Source organism: Ambystoma mexicanum, chromosome 5q (assembly GCF_040938575.1).
Source record: "Ambystoma mexicanum isolate Mex_15411 chromosome 5q, UKY_AmexF1_1, whole genome shotgun sequence".
Classification (NCBI taxonomy): Eukaryota; Metazoa; Chordata; class Amphibia; order Caudata; family Ambystomatidae; genus Ambystoma; species Ambystoma mexicanum.
Window position 1 is genome coordinate 1129456614 of NC_090933.1, and position 14080 is coordinate 1129470693.

Sequence of the window (14080 nt, forward strand, 5' to 3'; positions counted from 1 at the left end):
GTTACTGTTGTAATGATGTGCTTGTCTGTGATAGGTTACACTCAAAATGTCTCAACCATTTTTGTATTTTGGTTAGTAAATACAGTCCTCTTTTTATGGTTTTGATTTTGGAAAGTATAAAAGCTATAATTGTATGCAGTTGTGTTCTTCAGATTGTAGAACTCTCTGTGCACTATACTCGCATTGTTTGTGTCCAGCCCATCCTTTACCTGTTTTTGAACTTTATCCACCCTACCTAACCCCAATCTTCTTTAGCATAACTACTATGCATACTTTATCATCATCCAGTTTAAATAACTCGATAAGCAGTCATTTATTGTATTGACACCTTTTAAGTAGCATTGTATCACTACTGTCTCTTTTGTCATTTATATTCCATACTCAGATTTGTCTTCAGAAAGCAACTTCTGATAGCCACGGAAATGCAAAAGGGGAGTGATTGGTGTATTGAGGATCGTGCCCAGACACGACGACTGGGGAATTTACCCACGGCTAACCAGCACCCACTAAGTCACCTACATGGACGTACACAACTAGATTTGTCAATCAATGGCATTTATACGCAGTCATTTAGTTTGTGTACTCATGTTAGTGTGGCTGAATGTGTATTTTATTGTATGTGTTGTAATATTAATGCAGTTTCAGCAACGCAGTACCTGTGAGGTAGTAAAATTGACAGGGTTTTGCAAGTTAATTTTAGTAATTTTTTTAGATTTTGTATTTTCATATGGCTGCTTTTTTAGGATCTGTTGAAAGTGAGTGGAGATGTGGTTAACCGCAGCAATGACTGGGAAGGGTCATAGCTGCTGATTTGTTGGACTATACCCGTGGCTATAGGCCACAACATGCAAAAAAGTATGGTGTTTGTACCTGAAAGAGTCTTTTCTAAGAATGAACTATTATGTAAATATGTATGAAAATCTACGTGACCTACCTCCCCAAAGTTTCATTTTGCAACCGCGGCTAGAAAAAAGTCAATAAACTCTAGCCACGGCTATGAGTGATGAGTCATTTTAGAAAAAATGTTTGATGTAATTTCATTGTATTTGTATATTTATATGTGATAAGTAGACTTTAAAAGCACTGTTTTGGAGTACAGTGAATGTAGTATTTTAGCACATATTTTAGCACATTTGACATGCTTGCTTTATTATCATGTATCTTACATAACTTCTTTTATCTACCATTGTATCACTACTGTCTCTTTTGTCATTCACATTCCATACACATATATTTTTTACCCAGCAGCCATCCGTTACACTGCATTTCTACCCGTGGTTAAAAGTGGCAGCCTGTGCACCTGCGGCTATATATCAGCAAATAGCACATCGAGTGTTCGTGGATGTGTGATATCCATGGCTACGAGAGGGTTTTACTATGAGAGAACCACAGCTATACAAAAAAGGGATTCATTGGTATTTTGAGGATCGCGCCTAGCCACAGCAACGGGCTAGTGTGTTTAGCCGCGATTATCCTGCACCCACCCGGTGCGCGGCATTGCTAGCCGCAGTTAAAAGTGGTAGCCTGGGCAGCTATACCAGCAAATGGAACTTTGAGTGTTTGTGGCCGTGTCTTAGCCATGGGTAATAATAGCTGAACAGGTGAGGCTTCTCGATAACCGCAGCTATAACAAGCACGTACATGGGCACCTCAATGCTTTTTCGCCTTTTCATTGGTTGTTTTGATAGACGTGGCTACTGTTATTGTCAGGATGCCCAGGTCCAAGGCACAGGAGCGATGCAGAACCAACCACCCCCTCTATGGTTTCGGTGTCTGCAAGTCAATGCTTACACAGACCTCTTCGACCAGAGCAGGGAAGGAGGGTTAGGGTCTCAATGTTTGGACAGGTAGAGGAATTATAGGGTAACCGGATTGAGGGTTAGGGAGAGGTTATGGATGGGACTGGGGGATTTTAGAATAAAAAGATGATTGCACACTTTTGCTTTGCCAATGATGTGACTGGCATATTAAACTGGCTGTTGTAGCTGCCTTAACACCTTTACATGTAAAGGTGTTCCCCATCACTTTTCACTTCTGAACTGAACATGCACCTGATCCTTTGAACACCAAGTTAAACCACAATTTCACTGGTTAGAAACAATTACTGGCGTGAGCCCATTTACATTTACACAAGAGTAGTCACATGCACTGCACACTTAGCTTTTTCTTCAGTCTTCAAGTCCTGTCCTGCAAAGGCTGTCGAGTCTTGTGCCACGTCCCGAAGTCTGAGGATCAGGTACAAACTAAAAGAAAACATTAGCGAATGCTTTCTAGTTTTGATCGTCACTCACACTCCCAAACGCATTCTACATGCATCCGGCACTCTGTGTATTCGAGGTTCTCAGGTTCCAAATGGGTGCGCTGCCGCACGTGGCTTTTAACACCTAATGACAGATGTTGGCCCAAACACGGTCTTCCTTCAGACCGCCTTTTTAAACAACGCACTTTCGTCTCAGGCGCCTTCCTGGCGTAACGTTCCACGAGACGATAACACGCGGAACATAGACAAATATCAAGCTTTCTTGTTTTCACACATCCACTGAAGTTTGCAGCCAATGCAGTGATCCTTTGTCAGAAAACGCTTCAGGTCTTGTGGTACCCCCCCAGTTACTCTGTCCTCTCGTAGACAGAAGTGCTTCTCGCTATCGAATGACGGACAGGGGGCGGAGTTGGTTTCTCCACGCGTTGGTCGGTGCAGACGTGTTCGTCGGAAACTGCGTTTCCGACGCTTTGTGTGGAAGATGCCTTGGAGGTTACGTCAGTGGGTGCGTTGTCTCCCACCTGATAGTGCACGTACTGGGTCACGTGACCGTTTTATTGCCGGTAGTTTGGGTACTTAACTATCCGGCGCCATTTACTCGCTGCTTCTGATCGCTTCTTGACAGTGGCTTACCTCTGGCTTGGATTTTGGTATTTTTGACCTTGGATTACGTCTTTGGATACACTCTCGGATTGCCCTTACTTTGTCTTGGAATATTGGCCTCGGATTGTTTTTTGGATATTCTTGCCTAGTGATTTTGGTTGAGTCGAGTTTGGATCTGGGAGGTTGGGAGACCTCTTGCCTTTTTCCTATTGTTCCTTCCTCTTTCCTTTCCTCTGTTATCCTGTCCTTCCTCCCTGGGTAGTGTTAAGCGTCCTCGTGCCGGCGGGAATAGGCTTGGTGCTGGACTAGAGACTTCCTAAGCACCCCTTAGGCGTCCTCGTGCCGGCGGGAATAGGCTGGGTGCTGGACTAAAGACTGCCTCTACACCTTGGGCTTCTTTGTGCCGTCTGGACCGGTGGCGGAGAGACTTCACACGGTTTGCCGCGGAAGATCGGAAGATTGGAAGGGGATTCATCAGAAGAGACAACCTCTAGAGAACCAGGGTAAGAAACCTTACCTTCCTTACCATTCCTTACCATTCTCTGTATCTTGCTATCTGGTACTTATTGCATTTTCTCTTTCTTATGATCTCCAGAATCCAACAGTCTAGAGGATATTCTTGTAGGAAACACTTCTGGTTCAAACCCGTATCATGCAGGTTAGTCTGTAGATAATTGTTATCCTTAACCAAGAGAGGGCATATTTGGTTGTTAATAAGTTGTTATATTCTGCAGTTGTTGGAAGGTAACTGGATGTCCCATCTGTCGTGAAGCTTGAGGTTCGCACAACTCTCCCGATACCAACGACTCTACATCATCATCTTCCGATCAATTAGTCTCTCAGTCTGTCCTTTTGTACCCCTGAGAGACACATTGATAGGAAGAATATTTTCTTCACGACGGGTCAACAAGGAGCCGTGCTTAAGGATATCTGACAGAATCAGAAGCCTTTATCATGGATGTTGCTAATGACCCGTTGGCCGTTATGGTGCAATTAGTGGCCGACCTACGTGCCGATATGACGGCAGCTCAGGCTGATACCCATCGACGCATTGACGAAATGCAGGCTGGTATCAGGGAAGTGGTTACAGGATCACCGTCTTTGGCCTCCGCTTCTGCTCCAGGTCAGGCAGGGTCTTCAGCCAGACCAGATTCTACGCATGTTTATATGGCCGCTCAGTTCCCGCTTGCTCCCCCTGAAAGGTTTACTGGAGATCCTAAATCCTTTCGGACCTTTATTAACCAATGTAGATTACATTTCTTGTGTCTGCCTACCTCGTTTCCCGATGCTACTACGAAAGCGGCCTTTGTGTTATCGAATCTTGGAGGTATGGCCGCTGTTTGGGCGAACCCTTTGTTGGAGCAGGGCAGTCCGCTATTGTTTGATTGTGATGCATTGATTAGTGCTATGACAAGGGTATTTGATACTCATTATAAAACTCAGGCCACTGATCTGGAATTGTTAAATCTCCGTCAGGGGGATGCTTCTTTATTGTCTTACTTGGCTAAGTTTAACCAGTTGGTTGCTGAAACCGGTTGGCCGGAAGATAAGAAGGCAGCCCTATTCTATAAAGGGTTGTCTGACTCCTTGAAGGATACTATATCCACGGTTCCGGTGGTTCCCACGTCCTTTCCCGATTTCTTGGACTTAGTACTCCAAATTGATGCCCGACGGGCCGAAAGAAAAGGGGAGAGGAGAGTAAACCCGGTTAATCCTACCGTTTCCTCAGTTCCTGTTTCTGGTGTTGATGAGCCTATGCAAATTGGGGCAGTTAGGGGCCCGTTATCAACTGAGGAAAGAGAAAATCGCAGACGGAACAATTTGTGCTTTTATTGCGGTTCCGCGAATCATCTACTTAGTGCTTGTCCAAAAAGACCCCGCAAGTCGGGAAACGCCAAAGCCCGGCAGTAGAAGGAACCCCTACGCCGAGCTCTCCCATGCAGGGTTCCTTGTTGTCTATGCCCTTTTATGTAGACATTTCTCTAAGATATGGTCAGGTCGCGCCATGGAGTTCTGAAGCTGTCCTAGACTCAGGGGCTACTGGTAACTACATTGATGCCCAATATGTTCTGAAGTGGGGTATTCCCCTTTTGCCAAAGAATGTCCCAGAGGTGGTGAATGCCGTTGACGGTTCTACCCTTCTGTCTGGGCTTGTTACAGAACATACCATACCTTTGCAGTTAACAATTGGGGTTGAGCATTCAGAAACCATCACGTTTGACGTCATTATGGCACCCCAATACAAACTGATTCTGGGTTTACCGTGGCTTAAGCTCCACAATCCGGTCATTAACTGGGGGACCGGGGCTATTACCTTCAGCTCTCAGCACTGTCTTCAGTCATGCAATCCAGCAGGGTCTATGTCTGCAGCTCCTAGTCGGGCTTTGTTGGATTCTGTGGTCACTATTGGAGCAGTTGCTAGCATCGTATTGCCTGTCGAGTACACAAGTTATAAGGATGTTTTTGATAAAGGGAAAGCTGAGAGTTTGCCACCACATCGGCCATACGATTGTCCGATCGATCTCAAACCAAATGCTAAGGTACCATCAGGGCGCATTTATTCCCTTACCCAAAAAGAAGATGTCGTTCTTAAAGAATATCTGGATAAAGCCTTAGAGTTGGGTTTTATTCGACCATCCCATTCTCCCTTTGCTTCTCCATTGTTCTTTGTACCCAAGAAGGAGGGTGAATTAAGACCTTGTATTGACTACCGAGAGCTGAATGCAAGTACTATCCGAAATCAGTACCCGATTCCCTTAATATCGGTCTTACTAGATCAGTTAGGGTCTTCAGAATTCTTTACCAAATTGGACCTAAGGGGAGCTTACAACCTAGTCAGGATTCGTCGTGGGGATGAATGGAAAACCGCCTTCAAGACCAGATATGGCTTATTCGAGTATTTGGTAATGCCATTCGGGCTATGTAATGCTCCGGCCACTTTTCAGAATTTCATCAATGATGTTCTTCGAGACATGATCGACAGGTTCGTTATCGTTTACCTAGATGACATACTCGTCTACTCCCCATCTATGGAATACCATGTGCGCCATGTTTCGGAAGTCTTACAACGCTTGCGGGATCATCATCTCTTTGTCAAGTTAGAAAAGTGTGTGTTCCATGCAACTCATGTCGAGTTCTTGGGATATGACATCACCAATAAGGGAGTGCAGATGAGTAGTAGTAAGGTTAAAGCCGTTTTGAACTGGCCTATACCTGCTACCAGGAAGGAGTTGCAATCGTTTTTGGGGTTTTCCAACTTCTACCGACGTTTCATTAGACAGTTCTCCTCTATTTCTGCACCTCTCACCGAATTGACCAGCAACAAGAAACCGTATTTGTGGAATGATAGCGCTCAAACTGCGTTTGATTTCTTAAAGGCTGCGTTCACTACTGCTCCTGTCTTGTTGCATCCTAATGCCGAATATCCTTTCTTTGTCGAAGCAGATGCCTCTGATGTTGCAGTAGGAGCTATTTTGTCTCAGTCTTGCGCTGATACTGGGGATCTACATCCAGTCGCTTATCATTCACGCAAGTTAACGCCCTATGAGCGAAATTATACCGTCACTGAACGGGAATTGTTGGCTGTTAGGGACGCATTTACGGTCTGGCGACATCATCTTCTTGGTACAGAAGTACCCGTCCAGGTATATACTGATCACAGAAACTTGTTGGCCTTGCAGTCCTTGACTTGCACTACTGCGAGACATGCCCGCTGGCATGAGTTTTTTTCTATGTACAACTTTACGTTGACTTATCGCCCAGGTGTTCTACATTCCAAAGCTGACGCTCTGTCCAGAAGTTTTGGGGATTGTGTTTCACGTCCACAGGATGGGTCGTTGTTGTTACCAACACAAGTGGTTTGTAGTTGTATTTTACAGCCCCCTTTGAAGTCGACGCTCCAAACCTGGGTTGATAAAGGTCCTGCGGAATTGGCAGAATATAACATGGATATTGTGCATGGTCTACCTTATGTCCAGGGTCGTGTCTTTATGCCCGATCAGGAGACCCGGTGTGCAGCTATTGCCTTGTGTCATGATGCTGCTATTGCCGCTCATCCGGGTTCACAGAAAACTCTCGAACTCCTCAAACGTTGGTGCTGGTGGCCCTCTATGCGAAGGGATGTCTCGCAATATATATCAACCTGCGCTATTTGTGCCCAATGTAAATCCCATTCTGCGAAACCTATGGGGTTGCTTCAGCCATTGCCAGTACCGGCGAGACCATGGGCTATGATTACGATGGATTTCGTAGTGGAGTTACCTATGGTCGATGGTTTTGATACGTATGGGTGGTGGTGGACAGTTTTTCGAAAATGTCCTTATTTGTCCCTTGCCAAGGTCTGCCTTCCGCTTCCAAGCTGGCTGAGTTGTTCTTACGACACGTCTTTCGGGTTTTTGGGTTGCCTGAGATCGTGGTTTCTGACAGGGGGTCCCAGTTTACGTCACGTTTTTGGAGGCATCTCATGTTCGCATTGGGTGTGGATGAACGTTGCTCCACAGCGTTCCATCCGCAGACGGATGGTCAAACTGAGCGTGTTAACGCTACTATGGAGCAGTACCTCAGGTGTCTCATCCTTCAATATCAAGAATCCTGGTTAGCTGTTCTTCCCTTAGCGGAATTTGCATATAATAATTCCAGCCATTCGTCTACGGGAACATCTCCGTTTTTTGCCATGTATGGGCAACATCCACGCACTCTACCTCTTGATTGGAAGCTTCCTGCAGATTGCCCGGCAGTGCAATCTTGCATTAAAGATCTGTCTCTGGTCCATGCCAGGGTTTCGGAACATCTAGTGCAAGCCCAAGAGCAGGCCAAAAAATATGCTGATCGGAATCGCCGTCCTTCACCCGTTTATGTTCCAGGTTCGCGGGTATGGCTTTCCACGAAGAACCTACGTATTCCAGGGCGTCGGTGTCTAATACCACGTTTTGTCGGTCCCTATTTTTTCAAGGATGTCTTGAGTCCATTGGTTGTCAGGTTAGACTTGCCCTGTTCTTGGAAGATACATCCTGTTTTTCATGTATCCATGATTAAACCTTGTGTTGATTGTACCAGGATAGTTGCCCCTCCGTCTCCGGTATTGGTTCAAGGGGTGGAAGAATATGAAGTCAATGCTATTCTTGATTCTAAAGTTTCTCGTGGTACCAGATATTTCCTGGTGGACTGGAAAGGTTACGGTCCGGAAGATCGGACATGGGAACCAGAGAGAAATGTGCATGCCCCGTTGTTGGTCTCCCGGTTTCTGGCCTCTCGGGGGCATGGGGGTCCTTTGGGGGAGGATACTGTCAGAAAACGCTTCAGGTCTTGTGGTACCCCCCCAGTTACTCTGTCCTCTCGTAGACAGAAGTGCTTCTCGCTATCGAATGACGGACAGGGGGCGGAGTTGGTTTCTCCACGCGTTGGTCGGTGCAGACGTGTTCGTCTTAGGCGTCCTCGTGCCGGCGGGAATAGGCTGGGTGCTGGACTAAAGACTGCCTCTACACCTTGGGCTTCTTTGTGCCGTCTGGACCGGTGGCGGAGAGACTTCACACGGTTTGCCGCGGAAGATCGGAAGATTGGAAGGGGATTCATCAGAAGAGACAACCTCTAGAGAACCAGGGTAAGAAACCTTACCTTCCTTACCATTCCTTACCATTCTCTGTATCTTGCTATCTGGTACTTATTGCATTTTCTCTTTCTTATGATCTCCAGAATCCAACAGTCTAGAGGATATTCTTGTAGGAAACACTTCTGGTTCAAACCCGTATCATGCAGGTTAGTCTGTAGATAATTGTTATCCTTAACCAAGAGAGGGCATATTTGGTTGTTAATAAGTTGTTATATTCTGCAGTTGTTGGAAGGTAACTGGATGTCCCATCTGTCGTGAAGCTTGAGGTTCGCACAACTCTCCCGATACCAACGACTCTACATCATCATCTTCCGATCAATTAGTCTCTCAGTCTGTCCTTTTGTACCCCTGAGAGACACATTGATAGGAAGAATATTTTCTTCACGACGGGTCAACAAGGAGCCGTGCTTAAGGATATCTGACATCCTTCCCCGAAAACCCACCCACTTAGCTTTCTATGTGGCGGCACAGGGGCTCTGGAGGGGTTGGGAAATGCCCCCTGTGCTTTCCCCGCGAATCCCAGGGACTGCTTGAGCTAAGCTGCACTTATCTCTCAAAGGCGAGGGGCCAGATCGCTGCTCCGGAGGCTTTGGGCCCCTCGCGTGTGAATTACGTGGAGCTGCTGGGCACACGTTCTCTCTTCTCGGATTCTCAAGCACAAGCCCCATGCCTTCGGACTTGCGCATGCACATTCGCGTGCCACACCCAGCGCGGCTACCCATTGGCTTGCGGGCCCGCGAGGCATGTTGGGTAATGTAGTTCTGGCGAGTCCAATGCTGGGATTTGTAGTTTTTAAGTGTTTTAAGTGCATTTCGTCTACAGAAAGTGCATAACAGCCTTTTATAATGTTGTAACCCTCTGAATAAAGATTTCTTCGTGGACTCCAGTCCCACAGCCCCAACAGTTCTTGGTCCATGCCCAATCCTGCCCCTGACAGTTATAGCCACGTCTATTGGACCATACATTTTCTGTGCAATAATCGCATTTTTTATGTGGAGGATACAATGTCCAAATTCTATCTGTGTGTGCTATTTTGTATGCTTAAGTGTTACCTTGTCTTATTTGAAGTTTTGAAATTTGGCTTAGTTTGGTTTCAGTTTGTAGAAAATGTACGTGTCACTACAGCTACAAGAAAGATTTGTAGCCACATTGAATAGCTTCAACTACTAGAGATGCTGGGCAGGGTTTTGTATGTGTTTCGGTGTTTCTAATTGGCTGGTGTTACTATTGTCAATGTGTACTTCTTTGTAATAGGTTGCAGTGAATATATGTCAGTCATTTTATTAGTTTTCTAACAATATAGTCCTCTTTTTCTAGTTTTGATTTTGGAAAGAGTAACACCCACCATTGTGTCTACTTTACTCATTTGACTGCAGACATCATACTGTGTTCATTGTGCTGTACTTGTTTCCTGTGACAAAATATTATTGGTATTTATCAGTTGTTTGTCACTGTTTTGTTGAAGGTTGTATTTGATAATATGTTGATAATGGGGCTTTGTGATTTTTTTTAGTATCTGACTGTATTTGTTAACAATGAAGTGGACCTGCTGTACATGTAGAAAATAAGTGGGAACAATTGTTGGAAGTTGTTCATTAGGTAAGAAAATCTATTGCAGTGAGGTGCATTATATAGAATCACTAAGTACATATCCTGCACTCAAAATAAAAGAATGATCACACAGCAATAGAAATGTAATTTTATTTACAATGCTTTTATAATTGTTTATGTTGTGTACTAAGGTGCTTTTTGGGGTGATCTGAAAATGTGTGTGCTTTAAAAAGATTGTTTTTGCTGTAGTGTGTTACTGTGTGGTTTTCCATAAGAGAAAATATATTGCCTTCATTTGTTGTTTTGTAAAGCCTAGTGTTTAATTTCATCAAAGATATGTTTAATTGGTTTTATTTTAAAAAATACACTCATAAAGAATATAGGAATGGTATTAGTTCTGCAAACTCCTATTATATATAAAAAAAAAGAAATACAATGGTTTTTCAGGTGCAAAACGCCCCAACAAATAAAGGCACACTATGGGTTCAGCAATGCAATTTCAGTCCACAAATAATATTTGAATTATGTGTTTGTTGTGCCGACTCTTGTCAGGAGTTTTTTTTTCTGTTTTTATTTTTGTAAAATAAGGGGATGAAAAAGAATAGCCACTAAATCTGTTTTATATATATTTGTAGTGGCAGCAATTGCTTTGGTGCTCTAAATAGGTCTTCTGTAACTATGTGGGGTGCGATTTCACACCATGATGCAGTTGTCATATTTCAAACACATTACTTTGGAGTACTGCAGAGTATAGGTAGGATGTGAGGAGGTTGGGTGGAGGTGGCTGGAACAGAGGAAACAATAGAAGTGGAAGAGAGGGACACAGATGTGGTTGTCTACAGCAGATACCTGTGTGCAGATTATAGGCCATTGGTTTGTACATTTTGATGGAAAATAGCCTTCCTATATGGTTCCTCCACATGGTTGTAATGGAACTGGCTGAGGTGCTGAATCAAATTAGAGGTTGCAAATGTTAGGGATGCTTTATTGGAAGCTTCCATCTGCAACAGCTTACAATAGGAAACACAATGAATTTTTTTAATGTTCTTGTTACTCCACTGCTACTTTATATATAAATACTGCCAGCTATCAATGACAGTTGTCTGGGCGCACTAGTTCTTCCATGGAGTTAAGGCGAATATATAGCATACCCATGCACATCTTTATAACTTTCTTTCATGGCAGTCGTGCAGATAGGGTAAAGGTAGGTTAGGAAGAGGTTGGAGGGAGGTGTCTGGAATACAGGATGCAATAGAAGTGGAAGAGAGTGACGCTGACATGCTTTTCTGCAGCAGATACCTGTGCACAGATTATAGGTCATGGGTTTGTACATTTTGATATAAATTAGCATCTGTGGAGGGTTGGGTTCCTCTATATCGCCATAATGGGACTGGATGAGCTGCTTAATCAAATTAGATATTTAAAAAGTTGGGGATGGTTTATCGAAAGCTTCCATCTACAATAGTTTACAACAGGAAACAAACTGAACATTCTTAATGTCCTTCTTACTCCGATGCTACTTGGCACAGAAATACTGCCAGCTGTCAGTTAACGTGTTCTGGGCACACTGATTCTTCCATGGAGTTGAGGTGAATATATAGCATACCCTGGCTGGCTGACTCACATCCTGACACAGCCCTTTTCATGCTCCACTCTTCTATCTCTGATACTCTTGATGTTCTTGCCCCTGTCATGAGGATACACTTGAAGCCCAAAGCCAAGTGCAACTCCTGGTATGAATCTGACCTTACCACCATTAAACACAAGTCCAGGGTGGCTGAGAGGAAATGGTGTGCTTCTGGTACATCCTAACTGGCCAATCTCCTGCTCCAAAGGCAATACCAGCTCTCTTTCCGCACTAAGAAGAGAGCCCACATCTAAGCCTGCATCTCTGCGGCATCTAACAACTCGGACGAACTCTTTAAAATCTGCAAGGAGCTGGCCAATCCTGCTGCAGTCTCTGCCTCTCTTGTCCCTTCCTAGGCTCTCTGCTCGGCCCTGGCTTCTCATTTCATCTCTAAAACCCAGGACATCCTGTCCACCCTCTCGTTATCTCCTCCTCCTCCCTCTACCCTCTCCTCTACCTCCGGTCCTTCCTTTCCTCTATCTCACTCTCTACCTGATATGTTCCCCAGGGGCCTAACCTCTCTCCCTGGTTCTTCAACCAATACCTGGCACCTCTCGCCCACCGCATTGCCACTCTCTGCTCCAACTTTCAGTGCTATGCGGATGACACTCAGCCCATTCCCAGGCTCTCCTCTGCCACCTCTTCTCCTTCTCTCATCTCTCACTGTCTTTCTGCTATCCAGATGTGGTGTGCCGCAAACAATCCCTTCCAGCCTCTGGCTGGGAACAACAAACATTAGGGTAGTCCCATACTCTTCTTGGTGGTATGGCTGAGAAAAGCTCCTGGGCAATGGGAAAAAGCATCTTCACTGCATTCAGCAACCTCTTCAGTCGATGGAACAAACCGGAACTAGCCACGTAACCCAAATGCATGCCGCCGTAGCGCATGACGACAACATGAACAGTAGCGAAACTGGCCAGTTGTCTTCCAAATCAAAATCTCCATCAACGTGTCTTTCCTGGGCATACTTGTGCAGATCTATCACAAAGATAGAACAAATGATTTATGTGAATGGAATTGATCACATATATGGATCGAAAGGGTGCCGGACGTGGATGGAATGGGTGACGTACGTTGATGGAACGGCTGACGTATGTGGATAGAATGGGTGCCGTATATAGATTGATCAGATGCCGTAGGTGGATGGATCGGGTGACGTATGCGGATGAATCGGGTGACGTAAGTAGATGAAACATGTGAAATAGGTGGACGGAAAGGATGAAGTATGAAGATATGACGGGCGAAATATGTGGTCGGAGTGCATAAAACAACTTAGAATACACGGAATAGTACGGAGTAAATAGAGCGCATTTGAATGTGTGTGGCAGACAGGAGGGCGTGTGACGGACAGGAGTGCATGCATGAGGCTGACAGGAGTGCATGCATGAGGCTGACAGGAATGCATGCATGAGGCTGACAGGAGTGCATGCATGAGGCTGAAAGGAGTGCATGCATGGGGCAGACAGGAGTGCATGCGTGGGGCAGACAAGAACGCATGCGTGAGGCAAGCAAGAGTGCATGCATGGGGCAGACTTGAGCGCGTGGGGCAGACTTGAGCGTTTGGGGCATACTTGAGCGCACTGGGCAGACGTGAGTGTGCAGGGCGGACTGGAGTGCGCGGGGCAGACTGGAGCACGCGGGACAGACTGGAGCGGGCAGGGCGGACTGGAGTGCATGAGTGAGTCGAGCAGACCGGAGTGTGTGGAGCAGACTGGGATGCATGGAGTGGATAGGAGTGCATGGAACGTAATTGAGCGCATAGAATTGCGTGATGTATACAGTATGGTTTGGAATACAGGGAATGTTTGAAAGAGCTTATAAGCCATCATATCACACCTTCATGCTTACTCTCTCCTTTGCACCACCACTCAACTAGAACACAGAGATACTATGACACCATTCGGTATAACTGTTCTCATACCAACATCCGCCGCACACTTCCCATCATTCTAAGTAAACACTGCTGGTTACACCCCCCCAGCCAGGCGTTCTCCTCTGGCCTAACGCAGCCACATTCGGTCTGGATAAATCCTGCCAGAACGAACACATATTCCCGATCTCTCAACCACCACACCTACCGCTAAGAAGCAGCTAATACACGAAGACCGCACCAGCTGCACACATACCCGGTGCTCACACGCACCTTTGACTCTCTCCACTCTCTCTACTGATCTGAACTTCGATTCCCAAGGGCGTTCACTCTACCAGCGCCTTCAGACCATACCAATGGTATATAAGGCGCTATATAAATGCAAAATAACATAACATGACATAACATAACCCCAAAATCAACACTATGCGTTTCTCCATGTCAGCCCGGCTCACTAAACAGAGTAATGGAAAACAGAATTACCGCCCCTTCGTGTGAACAACACCATCAGTACCTGATTGGATAACCCCCACAGTCCCATTTCCATTGGCCAGCATGTCC